Source organism: Choloepus didactylus, chromosome 9 (genome assembly GCF_015220235.1).
Source record: "Choloepus didactylus isolate mChoDid1 chromosome 9, mChoDid1.pri, whole genome shotgun sequence".
Taxonomy (NCBI): Eukaryota; Metazoa; Chordata; class Mammalia; order Pilosa; family Megalonychidae; genus Choloepus; species Choloepus didactylus.
Window position 1 is genome coordinate 6,292,637 of NC_051315.1, and position 19,065 is coordinate 6,311,701.

Sequence of the window (19,065 nt, forward strand, 5' to 3'; positions counted from 1 at the left end):
TTCTTGATTGTAAGATATGGATAAGTATAGGACCTACCTATCCCATGGATTTTGTGAGAAGACTTAATAAGGAAATTATTACAAAGAGCCTAGTGGTGGCTGACACATAGTATGCTTTCAGTTAAAGTTAGCTGTTTTTAGCACCATCAGACGAACAAATATAGATGGTAAGTCAGCTTGCTTCTCTAGATAGAACTTACTGCAAGAGTTTGGTAGTGTGGCAACTGATACTGGTATCAGACTATGAAAAGAATCCAAGTCTCCAGGATTACTTTTTTGCCAGTTAAGTGTCCTTGATGAAACCCTAAGAATTATTAATTGTATTAAATCTTGCCCTTTGAGTACATGCCTTTTTCCTAACCATCTTCTTAAACTTGTACAAACATACAACTTAAAATTTCCCTTTTTAACCTCTTTCAAGTGTTCAATAGAATTAATTACTTTCACAGTAGTATGCTTCCATCACCAACATCCATTAACCCCAACTTTTCTTTTTTTCTTCCCAGCCCCTGGTAACCCATTTCAGAACTGCTTTTATGAGGCAGTTTTGTGTGCAGGTTGTCACCAAGTGGTGGGACAGAAAGAACCCAGGCTGGGAGATAGACCTGAGTTAAACCCCAGGCTTGTGTGCTGTGTGGCAGGAGGGGTATGTAGTCCCAACAGCAGTGTTGGAAGAGTGGAAAGTGCCTGGCATACAGTTAGGCACTCGTAAATGGTAGCTACTGAGAGAAGTACAAGCAGATTTTAAAAATTAGGTAATTTCTTGCAAAAGAAACCTCATGCAGTATTACGGGTCAAAGCCTGGTCATCTCATTCTGCAGAAGAGTCATTGTCCTGTGTGGTCCTGGACAGCCTCTTGCTCTTCAGAATAGTCAACAAGAGACCCTGCAAAATCTTTACTCCACTGTGAATCATTATTGTTAGGCTCACCAAACTATGTTTGCAAAATCAGGAAAGAATTTGGGGATATGTTGAAAACAAAAAGGTGTTTTGTTGGCAAACTCTGGTTTTACCAGAGAACTAAATCAACCAGAAGAGCCTTTTCTGAAAATCCTAGTTATTCTGGTTTTATTAAAGCTGAAGCTTGAAAATTAGCATTGCTAGGTAGTGACACCATAAATGTTCTAAGCTGACTGGTAAAACCCACTGAAGCCCACAGGATATGCCATTGGTGTGAGATTTTTTTCAGCTTTTTATTATGAAAAATTTTAAACTTAGAGAAAAGTTGAAAGAAAAGTATATTCATTGAGTATGTTCATCATCTATGTCTAACAGATACCCTTAGTCACATTTGCTTCATCTGTAGTATGTTTTGCTGGGAAACATTTGAAAGCCCTTTATTCTGAAATACTTAAGCTTGCTTTTTTAAAAAATGAAGGCATTCACCTGTATAACTAGCACTATCACACTTACGAACACCAATAAGAATTTCCTGATATTTAATATCCAGTTCATATTCAGAGTTCCCCAGTTGTCCCCCAAAATTGATTATAGCTCTTGAAACTGGGTCTAGTCAAATTTCACATATTGCACAATGAAGGGGTTTTGGTGGCTACATGAATGATGCTAGCTTTTCAGAAAATTACTTCTCAAAATACTAGTTCTGTAAAGTTCTGTGAAGTTCCTAAATGTTTTATGAGGATTCTATGATCACATAGATTCAGAAAGGCTGTATTGCATACAGCTGAGCAGGGTTTCATAGGGCTCCTGTTACACTGTAGGCTGCAGACCCCAAATCTCGTTTAATTGGGGTATCCCAGAAACTAGCAGGAAAAGTTTCAGGCTGCAGAAATTCATACCAATTAAATGCCATGCATGAGTAGGAAATACTAAACACAGTTTTCTCTACCTTGTCTTGGGAAGCGGAAATTTACACTCCTACCCTTCTCTCTTAAGCAACTCCTTCCCAAATGCAAGATGCTTTTGGTTGCAAGTGAGAGAAAACATAACTCCCAGGCTTCAACTCCAAGAGTGAATTTATGGGACCCTCTAACAGGATGTCCAAAAATTGGCTGGACCTCCAATGTGGTTTCATCAGGGCTCTAACTCTTACTCAGATCCTCCTGCTCCCCTGCATCCTTAGCTTTTTAGTCAGACTGCACAGTCTAGCTTTAGACCAGCCATAGTGCTTCCAGGTATCAAATCTGTGCACCACCCCTTTCAGACCATTCAAAAGAGAAGGCTTCACTTTCACAACCATCAAAGTCTTCCATGTCACCGCCCCACCTTAAACCTCTGATGATCTAGCCTGGGGAGTGCTATGTGCTGACTCCTGGCGTGGGAGGATTGTGCATGGTTCAGCAGGCTTTTGCAAGGGGCAGATAGTTGCCCTGATTTGTTTAGACCAATGGTCTCAACCCTGGAGAGTTTTTTTTTTTTTTTCCCCAATTCAATTTTATTGAGATTTTTCACATACCATACAATTATCCAAAGTACACAATCAGTTGTTCATGGTATCATTATATAGTTGTGCATTCATCACCACAATTATTTTTTTTTCAATTTTAGAACATTTTCATTACTCCAGAAAAGAAAGAAAAATAAAAAAGAAAACTCAAATCCTCCCATAACCTTATCCCCCCGACACCATTACTGACTCATAGTGTTGATATAGTATTTTCGTTACTGTTGATGAAAGAATGTTACAGTATTAATAACTGTAGTACATAGTTTGCAATAGGTGCATTTTTTCTCTATATACCCGTTATTAACTTCTAATAATAGTTTCATACATTTGTTCTAGTTCATGAAAAAATTTCTAATATTTGTACAGTTACTCACATTGTCCACCACAAGATTCATTGTGTTATACATTCCCATGTTTTAACCTCCAACTTTCCTTCTGGTGACATACTTGACTCTAAATTTCCCTTTTCCACTACTTTCCACTACATTCACACATCATTCAGCACCATTTGCAATAACGTGCTGTCACCACCTCTGTCCATTTCCAAATGGTTAAGTTCAACCTACTTAAACATCCCCCATAATAAGCAACCTCATTCTATATTCTGGTAACCTACGGTTCATGTCCCTGAGGTTACATATTATAATTAGTTCATATCAGTGAGATCATACGGTATTTGACCTTTTGTGTCTCACTTGTTTCATTCAATGTAATGTCCTCAAGGTTTATCCATCAACCCCTATTTTTTTAAGATGGTTTTGTTCACACACTATACATTCCATCCTAAGTAAACAATTGATGGTTCCCTGTATAATCTCGTGGTTATACATTCATCACCACCACCGTTATCTATATAAGGACATTTCCATTTCTTCCACAAAGAAAGAGGAAGAGTCAAAAAAAAAAAGGTGGAGAGAAAAAAGAAAAAGAAAAAAAATGACAGCTGAAAAGCAACAAAAATAAAGATAAAATTAAAGTACAATAAAAAAGACATAACCAATGTCAAAAATCCCATACCCCTCCCTTATATCCCCCTCTTATAGGCATTTAGTTTTGGTATATTGCCTTTGTTACATTAAAGGAAGCATAACACAATGTTTCTGTTAACTATAGAATCTAGTTTGCATTGATTGTATTTTTCCTCCAATACCTCCCCATTTTTGACACCTTGCAAGGTTGACATTCATTTGTTCTCCCTCATGTAAAAACATATTTGTACATTTTATCACAATTGTTGACCACTCTAGGTTTCACTAAGTTATACAGTCCCAGTCTTTATCGTCCCTCTTTCCTTCTGGTGGCCCACATGCTCCTAACCTTCCTCTGCTGCTTTCTCCCACAACGAAGTTTTGCAGCTTAGCCTGCCATGGGGGGAGGAGGCTCCTGGTGTGGTTCTGCAGTTTTTACTAACAGCTTTTATGCTGCGATCCATGCTGATGTGCGATGTGTGGACAGTCACGGTTGTCCCCAGACTATTTATTGGTTGTTCCTGGCTATTGACTAGTTGCTCTAGAGAACTCACTAAATTCCACACCTCTCTATGCCGCCATCTTGCCAGAAGGAAACATTTTTCGTATTTACCAATTTGCTCATCATTGCTTTCTACATCCCATTTCCTCCTTTGCGTTCATTTTCTTTTTCACAAAGATCCTCCTTTGCTAGTTCTTTGAATAAGAGCTAGAGGGCTAATTCTCTCAGCCTTCCTCTGGCCAAATGTGTCTTTCTCCCTCATTTTATGTAGTAGTTGTAGAATTCTGTATTCCACATAGACATTAACTTTTCCAGAGTATTTTGAAAATACTATTATTCCATAGTTTTTTGGTCTCCATTGTTTCTGTTGAATCCTGAGAATCTTAATGCTATTTGGATATGGATAATGTGTTGCTTTTGATTGCTTTTGTGATTTTCTTCTTTTCTGTGTGTGTGTTTCACAATTTCGGTACAAAGTGTTTAACAGATGAATTTTATTTATTCGATTTGATTGTTACAGTGCTTCTTCAGTCTGTGGACACATGTCATTTACAATTTTGGACAATTCTCAGTCATTGTCATTCTAACTGCCATTTCATTTCCATTCTTCCTCTTCTTTCCTTCATGACTTTTATGAGATTTATGTTTGACTTTCTTATTCTTTCCTCCATTTCTCAGCCTCTCTTTCACATTGGTCATCTTATCTCTCAGTGCTATATTTTGATTGATTTCCTCAAATCTACTGTTTTATGTATCCACTGAGGTGTTTTTAACAGCTTCATTGAAATATAATTTATGTCCCATAAGATTCACTAAAGTGGTTTTCATTGTATTTACAGAGTTGTGCAACCATTGTCACCATTTCAGTTTAGAACATTTTATCACCCAGAAAAAAAACCTTGTCTGGTTAGCAGTCTCTCCCCATACATATCCCTTGCCCCTCTCTGGCATTCCCAGCCCTGTTCACTCAGTTTTAAATTTCGATAGCTATGATTTTCTAAGTCATGATACTGTGTTTGATCTTTTCCAAATAAGTCCTTCTGTTCCCTTTATTCAGGGCCTCAGTCTCAGTTTAGTTATTCAGGTTCTTAAGATATGTTCTGCATTTGTTTGATAATTATTTTCCTCTTGGTAGGGATTGTTCTTACTCTGGAAATGCATGCAGCCTGAGGTACAGAAGTCTTTCTGCAGAGGGGTTTGCACTTCTCCAGGCCGGTAGCATCTGTGGCTGGTGAACAGTTTTTATAATCATTTCTCAGCTTAGGGATTCCTACACCACATGGTCACTTTAAATTTGAATGGCATACCCACATGGGGTACAAGTTTCAGGCTTGGATTTCTCAGGAGAGATTTTTTTTCACCAAGAGCCATAGACAGTGACAAGCCTCCTTGTCTCCCTGGGCATGTGTGCAAAGTCCTTTTGGGGGTGCAGCTTCCTGGCTTTATGCAGGGGGGTCAGTTCTCATCTTTTGCATGCCCAGGCCCAAGACCCCACCTGGAGGATGAACTCGGGCCTCTAGCTGGTCACCTACCCCCACCCAGCCGAGACTGCTGCATCACTGCGTTCAACCTCATCTCCTCTGGCTTTGGGGTCCCAAGGTATTTCTTGCCCCTCAAGATTCTCCTGCTTAACTGGACGTTCAAGTTTCATTAATTTTTGGGGGGGAGATTCGTTGCTGGCATATTCTATCAACCTGGTGTTTCCAGGCTTTTGTGTCATGAGGGGTTCTCTCTGCAATGATGCTGGAAGCAGATGTCTCTAGAGAGCATTCATGTAAACACGTACATAAATGAGATTATTTCACATTCCACCAGTCCTTCCATGATTTAGCTACAGGGGACTTCTCAGGATTCTTCAAACCAACCGATCAGCATCGCTGGCCTGGAGCAGAGCATGCTGCTCCCTCCCTCCATGTGACAGTTTGTTTCCAGGCCCTCGAGACTTTGCTCCAACATTCTGTCAAAACTCCTTTAATCTCTTGGTACATTAGTTGTGTATGTTCTCTATGTGTATCTCAGCTACATTCCATGTGGCTTTTGTTAGATGGATAAATGTATCCTGAGCACCTGTTAGCTCTCTCAGGGTCTCTTCTAGGTCCTGAGAACCTCTCTCAGGAAGTTTCCAGTCAGTAAGGGGACATAGTCATATAAACAAAGAAAGTTTCCAGTGGTGTTAAATGCAATGGAGATAGACTGTAATAACATTGAGAACGACTAGGGGGATGTGCCGGTTTGGATATGTTATGTCCCCCGAAAAGACGTTTTAATCCAATATTAAATATTGGGATGTTTAGATTAGGTTGTTTCCATGGAGATGTGACTCACCCAACTGTAGGTGATAACTCTGAATTATTTTGCTGAAGGTGTGGCCCTGCCCATTCAGGGTGGGTCTTGGTTAGTTTACTAGAGTCCTTTAAAAAGAGTCACACAGACCCAGACACCTGCTGAAGTTGAGCTTAGACATGCTTGGAGATGCAGACAGAAGGACATTTAGCTAAGAGATGAAGTCCAGAGTTTGCCCCAAGATATGCTAAGACAGGACCCCCAGGCGCTTAGAGAGAAATATCCTGGGAGAAAGAATCAAGAACACACAGGAGCTGAGAGAGGAGCTGGAACACAACCTGGGATCGACAGGCACCAGCCATGTGCCTTCCCAGTTAACAGGTTTTCTGGATGCCATTGGCCATCCTTCAGTGAAGATATCATCTTGTTTGATGCCTTAGTTTGGACACTATTATGGCTGTAGGATGGTAGGACTGTAACTTTGTAACCAAATAAACCCCCTTTATAAAAGCCAATCCGTTTCTGGTGTTTTGCTGCTGCATTAGCAAACTGGAACAGGGGACTAATTTAGGTGGATTATTCAAAGGCTTCTCTGAGGAGGTTGGAATGATGGACAAGACAGTTCTGTGACATCAGGTGGCAGGTCCTGCTGGGCAGAGTAGAAGTGTAGTGGCTCTAAGGTGGGCATGAGCTTGGGGAAAGCAAAGGATAGTGGGTTGGAGGTCAGTGCATGGCTACATGGAGAAGGAACTGTAGGGGCTGTGTGGAACACGGGAAGGTGGGGAGAGTCCCTTTCCAAGATGGCACGTGTTTGCACACTGCTGGGAAGGATCCAGGGGACCGAGAAACTTCCTGAGTAGGGTGGAGGAGGACTGCAGAAGCAGAGCCCAGAAAGAGAGGAGAAACAGTCCAGCAGTTGAGTGGTTGAGAGGATAGGAACAGAGGTTTGTCTGTTTTAATAGGAAAGAAGGCGGAGAACGTGAATGCCGGGCTTGTAGGTTGGTAGATATGGTCCCATGAAGACAAGTGTCACCAGGTTCATTGAACTAAGAGCATCCTTAATCTGCAGAACGTGTGCTCATTTTATTAAATCTCCATGTCTCCAAGGTTTAGCAAGGAACGTTTCATAGATTTTTTGGTGTTGTCACAATAAAGATGCTGGTCCTGTTCTTTTAATATGTCATTATTTGAAAGTGAGGTTTTAAAGAGAAGGTATGAAATGATTATTTGGGGGAGTGAGAGGCTGAATCAACAGGGGAAGTGTAGTCAGATTACCTAGAAAGCCCTGGGTCTATCTGTATGAATGGTTGACAAGGCAAGAAGACCAACCATAAACCTGAGGCAAAAAGGGGATTCATTCAATGAAGGACCGAACGTCCAAACCTTGGGAAGAGCGGGAATAAAGGAGCAATTGAAACCAGTCTTCACATGCCCTCCACATTCTTTCTTCAACTTTCCTATTCTCTTCACTTTAATGTCACCCTCTTATCATGGACTACCGTCCTCCATTTAGCAGGGAACAGGCTTTTATAAATATTCCTGAGTTTCTTACCCTGACACTCTTGCCACCTGAGAGGGGTTGCTACAGGCTCTCTATGGACTTGGATTCAAAAATCCCGGGGAAGGACTTTGAATTGCCTGGCACAAGGCTTGTGCCCACCCCTAGATGCGGTTGAAGGGGTTTCCTAGTGCTTCCGTAACACAGCACCACAAACCAGGTGGCTGAAAACCAGAAATAGGACCAGGCTCCCTCCAAAGGTTTGAAGGGAAAATCCTTCCTGGCATCGTCCAGCTTTGGCTGGCCCCAGGTGTTCCTTGGCTGGTGGCCACATTGCTACAATCTGCCTGCCTCTGTCTTCATGTGGCCTTTTCCTCTGGGTCTGTATCTCTGCATGCCAATTTCCCTCTTGTAAGGATACCCATCATATTTGATACAGTGTGACCTCATGACATCTGCAAAGACCCTATTTCCCAATAAGGTCACATTCACAGGTCATGGATTTAGGACTTCAACCTGTCTTTTTGGGAACACAATTCAACTCACACAGTAGTCATGGTGGTGGGAGCTCTAAGAACACTGCAGCTCCCAGAGGAGCCCCGGGGTCGGTGGGGCAAGGAGGTGAAGTGCTGTTCTCAGGTGAAGGGGAGAGGGTCTGGGTGGTTTATTTAAACAAAGACAACCCCCCACATGGAGCAAGTGCCATAAACGTGTTCATACTCTGACCTCGTGTTTCCACTTCTGGAAATTATTCTGTAGCACAAATACCCTAAATAGAGAAAAAGCTCTATGCCCCACAACTTTATTCTAAACACACCCTTTATCTAGCAAAGTGGACAAAGTGTAGTGCATTATGGTCATTTGTTCAAGGAATATTACTCATCTTTTTCCATATGCCAAATGGTTCACAACTGAAATATTTTACTTGACTTCATATAAAGATCAGAGAGTAAGGCGAACACACACACAAGGGGTAAACATTGGTCATTCCTTAAGGGACACTTTGGAACTGGACTTGCCTTCTCACCTGGGTCAGTTTATTTCAGCATGGACAGGAAAGCACCAAATGCCCACCTCCATTTCCCCTTGTGGACATGTGAACTCTAGATGCTCATGCCTGCAGACCCCTACTGGACCCCTACCGGCCTGGGTGTGCACGCCTGGAGACGGCAGATAGGACCAGTGGGCTGCAGCCACCCCCAGGGACCTGAGAAAGCTTTTGCCTGGGTTCTGTGGGGTCACCGTGCTGGCATACCTCCTCCAAACTGCAGCCGGGGTACCCAGAGCTCTTCCTCTCATATGGGCTATTTGCATTTCGGGATCAGAGGAGGATGTTTCAGCTGCATGTGCCTCTGTGAAGTGGAAGAACAAAGCTACCCTCAATACATACACCCTGTTCTCAGTGGGTGGAAATGGGCTGGCTTCAGTGATGATGGTGACTGATGACAATGACAACGATGACGATGCCAGCTTGCCTCCCTATATAAGACTGCTCAGGGGCAGCCCTTGATAAAACTGGAATCTTTCAGAGTCTAGTTTGAACCCACCTTTACAGAAACTTGCTTCTGCCTTAAAACTAATTCCCAAGAAACAGGGATTGGTTTTGAAATATTTAACAACCTAAGGGCCACTGGCCTTTGTGCTGTGAGACATTAACCCATTAGTTGCTGGATTATGGTGAGGCCCAGGGAGGTGGGGATGGTCAGTGGTTCCTTATGAAAGTTTTTCAATATTTTAATAATGGTTGTGGTACTGGGGTCCCTGTGATGGTTAGGTTCATGTGTCAACTTGGCCAGGTGATGGTGTCCAGGTGACTGGTCAAGCAAGCACTGGCCTAACTGTTACTGCAAGGACATATGTGGCTGGTTAATAAACCAGAAGGCTGGTTTATTAAATCATCAGTCAATTGGCTGCAGCTGTGACTGATTACATCAATGAAGGTTATGTCTTCTGCAATGAGAGAATTCAGTCATCTGGATTTAATGCAATCAGTTGAAGACTTTTAAGGGAGAAGAGAGAAGCTTCACCTCTTCTTGAGTCAACCAGCCTCTCCTGGGGTGTTCATCGAACACCTTCCTCGGAGTTGCCAGTTCACTGCCTGCTCTATGGATTTTGAACTTGTGTATCCCCACAGTTGCTTGGAGACACTTTTATAAAATCTTATATTTATAGATATCTCTTGTTGATCCTGTTTCCCTAGAGAACCCTAAATAATACAGTCCCCATTGGCTGAATCAATCTCTATCTCCCTCTCCCTCCCTCCCTCCATATCTGTCTCTCTCTGTCTCTCTCTCTCTCTCTCTCTCTCTCACACACACACACACACACACACACACACACACACACACACACACACACGGGATGCTGGCTAAAAAGGGCATGTAACTCCCGGGTTCATTTGCATTTGAAATAGGGAAGGAAAGCGGCAAGCTGCGGCGGGGAGCCCACCTGTTTGCGGCTATGCCCTGTTAAGTGCCTTATGTATCTTATCGAAACCTCACTACAACTCTTTGGGGAATTTTTTTTTTTTAGAAACACTCTATGGCCACCCTTACACACTTACGCCTTCTCATACTCTTATATCCTTCTCAATATCCGATAATTCATTAATTCAACAAACTTTATTGCATACCCACCCACCGTATATAGGTTGAGATATAAAAAGGAGCAAGGTGACAAGGCTCCAGCTTCCCTGGAGCGCACATTCCAGTGGGGAGAGACCAGACAAGAAGAAGCAATGATTAGCTCAGAAGGGGAACACTTGCCCCACCAGTGTCAGTGCTTGGTGAAGTTCTCTGAGGAGATGCAAACGGTGGCTGCCAAGGATACAGCTATAGGAAATTCTAGGGGAAAGAGAGACAGAACAAGAGTAAGAGTAAAGGCAGAAAAAGAAATGCAGGGGAGAGGAGGAGGTGCACAGTAGGGGTGCAGAGAAAACAAGCCGAAGTGAGTCAGGGAAGAATCAGAAAATGAGGTTGCAGATGTTAGCAGGCCTGGATCATGGGGTATGGGGTTTTAAGAAAGGGAGTCATATATGATTGTTTTAAACAGATTATCAGGGCTGCAGTGTGGGGAATGGATTAGTGTTAGGTAGGAGGGGAAACAGGATAGGGGAAGCAGGGTGAATCCTTAGGAGGCCACTGCAAAAGTTCAAGAAAAATGGCTTCGCTTAGTGCAGGGGTTTATAAACATTACCTGTAAAGGGGAAGACGGGAAATATTTCAGGCTTTGCGGGCTACATACAGTTCAGCCACATGTTCTTAGCTTTTTTTTTTAACAACCTTTTAAAAATGTAAAAGTTGTTGTTAGCTAGCCTACAGGTGCAGGCTGCCAAAACCTGGACTAGAATGACATTAGACGAGATGAGGAGATGTGGTCAGATTTGCAAGTTGCTTTGAAGACCAAGCCATATTATTCCATTTTACCAAGGAGGAAACTGAAACTGAGAAAAATCAAGATTTTGTAGCTAGCAAATTTAGAGAGATAAGATGGAAACTCTGGAAAAGACTTGAACCCAGGACTATTTGACAGGAGACAGAAAAGTCTTTAGGATTCAAGGGGATGAAGCTTTAATAGTGGTCAAGGGCATACCATAGGCTGGGGACTGAATTTGCTAAGTGCTCCCAGAATTCTGTAACAGGCATTGCAACTGAGGCAACCAGGACCAACATCAGTTCCTCCTGGTGGCAGAACCAGGAGATCTGGGACTGTTGGCAGAACCAGGAATCTGACCTGGTACTGCTGGCCTGGGACACGGTGTTCTCTCTTCTCCTGCCTGCTTTGCAAGCCAAACTTGTAGTTGTGTGTGCAGTGTTCTGATATGCACATCTTGTTTTCTCGAGGCATCTGAACTACATATTTAAAGAAACTATGCATTCTCTTCTTTGGTCTTTAATTCAGACACGTGTTGCTTCAGTTTGTTGTCTTTCTGCTCTGTTGTTGTTCCTGGGTTGAGCCGGCTTGCTTTTTCTGTCTCTGGAGAGGGAGAAGAAGGGTGCATTATCTAGAGCTTACAGAGGACCAGGATCCCTAGAAATAGTCTACTTTAATCCAGTGGAAGGTGACATATGGAGCTGTATCTAAGAGCATAAAGAAGATGCAAGATGGTCATTGCAGCATTTTGTATTAGCAAATGATTGGAAATAACCTGAGCGTCCATTAGAAGAGGACTGTTAAGTAAATTATCATTCATCCATATGATGGATGACAGAGAAGCTGTTTAAAAGACTGATACATTCATATGTGAAGTGACACTGAAAAGTGCCTATATTGCCAAAAGAGAAGCAAATAATGAAAGTTTGTATACTATCCTACCGGCGTAGGAAAAAAAAGCACATATGCACCAATATTTTCATGTGTCTTTGTAAGGAAACCCAAGAAATTGGTAACAGTGGCTGCCTCCAGAGAGGTGACCTAGGTGGTTGATGACAGAAGGGAGAGACGGAGTCTCTTTTCACTGTATCCCCATTTGTAACTTGAATTTTGCATCATTTTGTCCAAATCAATGAAACAATTGGTTCAATCTTTTATTAAAGAAAAATAAAAAAAAATCACAAAAATAGAATAGCATAGTGAATGCTCATTGACCTGTCACCCAGTCAATCTTGTTTCATTTCTCTCCCTCTTTCCTCCCTCCCACATCTTTGGGAGATTCAGCCATTTTTCCTTGAATAAACACTTCTCCGAAAGTCGAAAGTCCTTCGTTACTTCCAGGGTTCTGAAAAGCTGAAAAAGTTGATTCTGACAACATTTGCTGGTGTCTTTGTTGCTTTTATGGAGGAAAGGATATTCAGAGGTCCTTACTTTACCATTTTTACTGAAGCTCTTGGCTAGAATCTTTTAAAGAAAATCCCAGGCAGTGTATCAGTTCACCCATAAATACTTCAGAATATAACTAACATGTAAATGTATTTTTAATTTAACCAAAACAGCATTAGTACATGTAACAAATTTAACAATTCATCAGTGTCCCATCAAGTCCGTGTACAAATGCCCCATTTTCTCAAAATTTCTTGTCTTTCCCCACTATCACCTCTAGAAGTGGACCACTTGCTTATACTCTTTTCTGCCTTTCCTTCAGAACCCAAATTAAGGTGGATCCTCAGTTCAGGATCCCAACAAGGACTACACACTGCATTTGGTTGATATGTCTTTTAAGTCTCTAATCTTTGGCAGTTAATCTGTAACAGTTCTTTTGCCTCCATTTTTTTTTTTTTAAGTGTTCAGCATGCTTTATTTGGTATTATACATAAACCACATCAAAATGCTTTTTGTTAATTAAAAGGCAACATTTCAGATACAGGGAATTTTAATTAGATTTACACAGTTAAGACCAGAAAGATAAAGTGGACACAGCTAGCTTATTTTCAGCACTTGCCTTTAAACAGGCTGATGAATACCAACTGAAACCAAGTGAGTCTTGCTCTGTTCCATGAAACAGTGAAGGAATTTCCTTAGTATTTAAATATATTCATAACACCAGTTATATAAATCTAAATATAAAACCAATCTTCTTTAGGTTGTGAGTTGACATTCAGCATCTTTGTGAAAAGTTGAACATTACTAATTCAACCTAGCCTAAGTCCAATTAAACCTTTAGAAGGGGGAAATAGTGATAGCATTTGCCAAACCAGAATTTCTATCAAAATTCAAAAAGCTTGATCATATTCATTAAAATATAGCTAATCCAAAAATGATGCCATTTATGATCTGAATTCTGGTGTATGAGATCAATTTAAATATGGTACATGTAAAAAAGTCACAAGGCATTTGTTTTGTAATAAATAACACAGTGGCCAACTATTACTCATTGGTAGCTTTTTTGAGATATCAAGTCTTCCCTTTCTGTCTTCTTCTTAATGCCAGCAAAGATCATTTCTGTTCCAGGGATGTACTTCTTGGGATTCTCCAAATACTCCATCACTGTCTCGTTGTCCCAAGTGATACCTTTGTTCTACCATCTGTATAAGAGAATCCAGGGGCCTGATCTGTCTTCCACCCAAACAGACCATGCAGATTTGGCCCAGTCTTGTGCTCGCCTCCCTTTTCCACGGTGTGGCACTGGGCACACTTCTGAATAAAAATCTTCTTGCCCTTCTCAACATCACCCATTTTGAATTCGCTCTTTCGTCACGCACAACACGAAAATCACCGCTTGGAAGCCTAAAGTTCCGCTCTCTTGCTTCCATTTTTTAATCATATTTTTGTTGCTGAAGAAAGCAGACCACTTGAATAGAATTTCCCACATTCTGAATATGGCCGAATGCCTACTTGTACTGTCGTTAACAGGTTCCTTTATCTCCTAATCAATTAAAATAACAATTTCCAGGCAGGGACCCATGAGATTAGATGTGTGACTAGCTTTTGCCTTTGATTAGATGGCTGCTTCAACTCAGCATATTTTAAGGATTTTCAAGAAGCAGGACACTTTCTATACCTGATTGCTTTCCCCACCACCACCTCTAGAAGTGGATCACTTGCTTATTCTCTTTTCTACCGTTCCTTCAGAACCCAAATTAAGGTGGACTCCTTAGGGTCACCTTCCTGATCCCCTTGAGCCCATAAGAATTGGGTGCCTTCCATCCTGGCTATCCTGACCTATGCTTACCATATGGTGCTGCAATTGTCCATCTCTTCTACAGGACGATGAACTCTTTGAGATCCAGTTTATTCTGTGCCTGGAAGTTTGTAGAAATACAGGGCTGTAACCATTTGCTGCATGAATAAATGGTCTGTTGACTGAGTTATGGGTTTTTCCATATCACCCATTCCAACTCCCATGACCTGCAATATACTTTTTTAGAGATACAAACTCTTACAGTCCAGCCTGGAGTAAAATTTTTACTTTCCCAAATATTCGCTTGTTGCTTTCCTGGTTTAATTATCCTTCCTTCCTGGAACAGAAGGTGTGAAGACTAAACTCTTGAAGGTGTGTGGTTCTGGTGGATCCCCAAATGATGTGTGATGTTAAATAATCAACAGGGACCAGTATATTGTGTTTATTTGTGTTTAATAACACAAATAACATGCAACATCAGGAATCTGGTACTGCTTTAAAACAAAACACCATTTCCTGTGATTACAAAAGAAAAACATCTGCATTTGAAGAAAACAGTCATTTCTAATCCCACTACTGGTATGAATATTTTAAGATATTTCCTTAGATATTTCTAGGCATATATATAGTTGTATGTATTCATGTTCCACTAAAATTAGATTATATGCATTTCTGATGTCATCATAAAAAATTCTTTGTATAGATACTCTGTAATGGCAGCGTGATTGTATGTATGTGTCATTATGTAACTGTTCCAAACCAGTTCTTGAAGGGCTTGGGTCCATGCAGCCCTAAGATCAAAGAACATGCCAGGCAGGGGAGTCAGACATGGGTTTATTACGACTTTCAAACAGAAGATTCTTCCTGGTGGCAACTGGCTGGATAATGGAAGCCAGCGCTCCACAAGGGCAGGGAGTGCAAAGGGCAGTTTATAACATTCCATAGGTTATGAGTTTCAACAAAGTCTTGTGGCACAAGGTTCTGGAGGTTTGTTATCAGCAGTGATCAGGGGAGGGGAGTCTCAATGCTTTGTTTTCAATACCATCTGTACATACTTTCCTCCCTGAGGAGGTCTGATGACCCTCAACTTCTGTCCCAGTCACGCAAGCTGCTACCTGCTGTGGCACCTAATTACCCATTATTAGGGAGGGGCAGCCCAGGCCCTGGCTCCCCACAATAACCATTCTCTGGTGTTTATGTACCATCTATATCGTTCCCCTTCTTTTGCTATCATCAGTAATATGTGAATGAATGGTTTGCACCCAAATCTGTCACATTTCTGAAACTATCCTTAGGACAGATTTTTAGCAGCGGGATTATGGATTCAAAAGTTATAAATATTTTTAAGATTCCTTACTCTTATTGCCAAATTACATTCTAAAAACTTGAAGGACAAGTCCCTTGTTTTGATGCTGTATTCTGAACTTCACAGAAATGGAACCATACAGCCACACAGGATGTCCTCTTTTGTGCCTGGCTTATTACTGTAGTATCTGAGATTCACTGGGGATGTTGCATTTGTCAGCACTTAATTATTTCCTATTACTGTGTTGTAGTCCAGTTTATGACTATACTACAATTATTTGCCCACACTACTGTTGGACATTTGGGTTGTTCCAGGTTTTTGGCTGTTAGGAAGAAAGCTGCTCTGAACATTGTTTTAAGTGCCTTTGGTGGACACAGGCGTTCACTCTTCTCGGAGTGGAATTGCTGGGTCGTAGGGTGAGTGGTGAGGCAGTTTTCCAAAAAGTGGTTGTACCTTAGGGCTCAGTTTTTATAACGGGTCTCTTGAGGTCTCTCCACTCTGAGGAAAGAGGATAACCTGGAGGTGGGAACCCTCACGGCACGCTAGACCCTACTAGGTGCTTTCTCATTTTCATCCCTTAAACCCCGTGAGGTGGGGTCCCCGTTTCATAGCAGAACAAGTAGTGAGGTCAAGCGCCTTGCCCACAGGACTCTCCCCGGCTTGACCACAGCCTGCTGTAACCACCTCGCAGCCCAGGGACAAACTTCTTATTCAAAGTTTGGAAAGTAGGGTGTTTTTGAGAGGATCAGGGTTAGCTCCCAAGGAGAAGAAACATCCCCCAAGAAGCTTGCAGACCTCTCAGCGTGAACAAAGAAAACACTTCACCGACCGCGCGGGGCCTCCAGAAGCCCGGCCCCTCACCTATGCGCATGCACGGATCGGGGCCTCCGGCGTCCCGTGGCCCAGGCGCGCGTGACGTATAATAGCGTATATCGGTGCGTGATGACGTAGGGGCGTGCGCTCGGTGGCTCAGAGGGGAAGATGGCGGCTGCTCCTTCGGCGGAGTGGGACTGAGAGGGGCGGTGGGAGGAGGACAAACAGGAGAGACATTGCCGGATAGAGTGAAGACGAACACTTTTGTCACCTTCAGGAGCTCTGCCCAGTGCCAGACGGTGAGTGGGGCGGCGCATGGGGCCGCTGGCCTGCAGCTGGCGGTGGCAGTCTCCGCCATTTTCAGGCTCGGCCGTTGCGTGCTTTGGGGGCCTGGAGGGGCGCCTGGGGAACAGGTCGGTGGAGCAAGGAATACCGACTTCCAGGAGGCCTCATTGAGGCAGGGTCGAACCTTTGGGGAGGGGACTGGAACTCTCGGGAGACCAGGAAAGGGGGCAGGGTAGGACTAGGCCCCGGTTGGGGACTGGTGGCGACGAGAAGACCGAGTCAGGCAGGCCACGGATAAGACTTGAAGTTTCGAGGGGGGAAGCGCATTTAAACTGAGAGTCCGGGCGGGAGTGAAAGTGGGTGGGCCGAGAGCGGAATGCAATGTGGCTTTGAATGGTTGGTTAAGGTGTTCACGGGATGAATGCGAAACCTGTAAAACACCAGAAGGTTTAGTCTTGACGTTAACGCGGCTTGAAATCATCATTTGTAGGTGAGGTTAAGTCCGTAGTTTGGCGGGCAAAGCCCTACTGTTTCGGAAGAGTTAGATCCGCACTGGTTTGCTTTAGGTCATGATCTCTACAAGCGTCCCTTTAATAATTCACTTCCTCCATACCGCGAATTTTAAGTAGGCTTTTGATAGCTTGATATTTAGGATCTTAAAAGCATTCCTTTTTTAAAGCAAATAAAATAAATATTCATACCTGCTTCTGACCCTTGTGGCTGTTGGCCATTCCGGAGAAAGGAGGAGGCGGGTAGTCAGGGAATTCCAGAATTGTATTTGTTTAAATCAAATCAGAAAAGCATGCGTTACTCGTAGAATACCTGTCAGGAATGTTTTGAAGTAATTTCTACACCAGTGACATTAAGTTAACTGTTCAGGGACTTTGGGAAGACATTAGAGCATGAATAAAAAACCTGTGTTAAAAGGAACACTTCTTCGGAGCTCAGAGTTGGGTTTTAAATAACACTCTGGAGACCTAATACACGCAGTACTTTTTGCCTGTGAACGTGATGCAGTGATAGATGTATTTAATTCAAACAGTGAAACTTTTAAAGGCTATTTGGTGAAAGAACATGTTAATTAGTGGCTTTTTTCTTTTCCGAATCTTAATAATTGCTTTTGGCACCCATCTTTTATTACTATAAGATATTTTTGCACTTTTTAATTGGCCTCCTTACCCCTGAAGAAGGTAAAATATTGTATCGGTTTGAGTTTGTGCCGAGGCTTGAAGTTCCTTAGTCTGTTTTCTTGACATTTATCTTTCCCAAAGATAGGAAAAAATTTCTTTCCTCTACTCATAGTAAAAAATTTGGTGGAAAGTTGGCCTTACATCACAGTTCTTTAGGGGAAGAAGAACATTATCATCTGTGAGGCCTGTGAGGTAAGACTTACCTTGTACTCTTTGGTTGGTGAAAAATACTAAAAAAAAAACAAAACCAGATTTTGCCACCACTTTTATCTTTTAATTACATTTTTGCTAACCACTTGAAGTGGTTATTCAGAACTCTATATTTGCTAAGAAATAGGTCCATACACTTTTCACATTGCTTTGGGGCGGGGGGAGTGTTACTTATGGCTGAAATTTGCATGGTTCCATACCTCAGAATAAGAAATTGAGTGAAAAACTTTTTAATTGTGACAGATATACTGACAGAGATACTAGTGAAATTTCACATTTATGAATTTATCTTTGTAAACCTTTTGAGGTTATTTATCAAAAATTAAGAATTACGCGGGTTCTTTTTAGATAAAGTAGTATTAATTAGTTGGGGCCTGTAGATTAGAAACTTCTTTATCAAAGTATGTTTAGCTAGGTGTCATAAACTGGTACACTGTCATTTAAGCAAGGATTCCAGATTGTCCTAATTTTCTACAAAACCTTATTCCGAGATTTTATTTGCATTGAAACTTTTGCTGGTTAAGAGCTGTCAGTTGTTTTATTTTTTTTATGATGAAAGTTTCCCTGTTGCTATAATATGATGTGACTGTGTTCTCAGGGTTCTAGTAAGACACCGGGTTGTAGTTTCAGTACTTAAAAGTATTTTGTCTTGTTTTTGGCAGTGATTTAGGTGCGAAATTTTTCTGCTTGAACACCCTTTTTTATTGATAACCTTTCCCCACCCCATTGTAAACCAGCTATTCTAGTTCTAGATTCAGAGGATTTTCAGTATGTCATCCTTTCTGGCCCTTGAGCATTTAAATAATTTTCTTGTAGAGTGACTGATTTCATAAAGTTTCTGCCCTACCTTATATTCATAACTTGAGTGCTTATGAATCTCCAGAGTTGAGAAGTATTGGAAAGGGTTGGGTTTCAGCAGCAGTCAGATTCTAGGTTTGAATGCCAGGCCTACCACTAACTAGCTTTTTTTAAATATTGGATCAGTAATTACTCAGCTTTGGTTTCCTTATATCTAAAAATGTTAATTACAGTACTTATCGCAGAGGT

General features: G+C 41.8%; 1 pseudogene; it reads right to left on the bottom strand.

Moving 5' to 3' along the window:
* Positions 1-13,460: 13,460 nt before the first annotated feature.
* On the bottom strand, positions 13,461-13,769 carry LOC119544443 (annotated as a pseudogene).
* Positions 13,770-19,065: the final 5,296 nt, after the last annotated feature.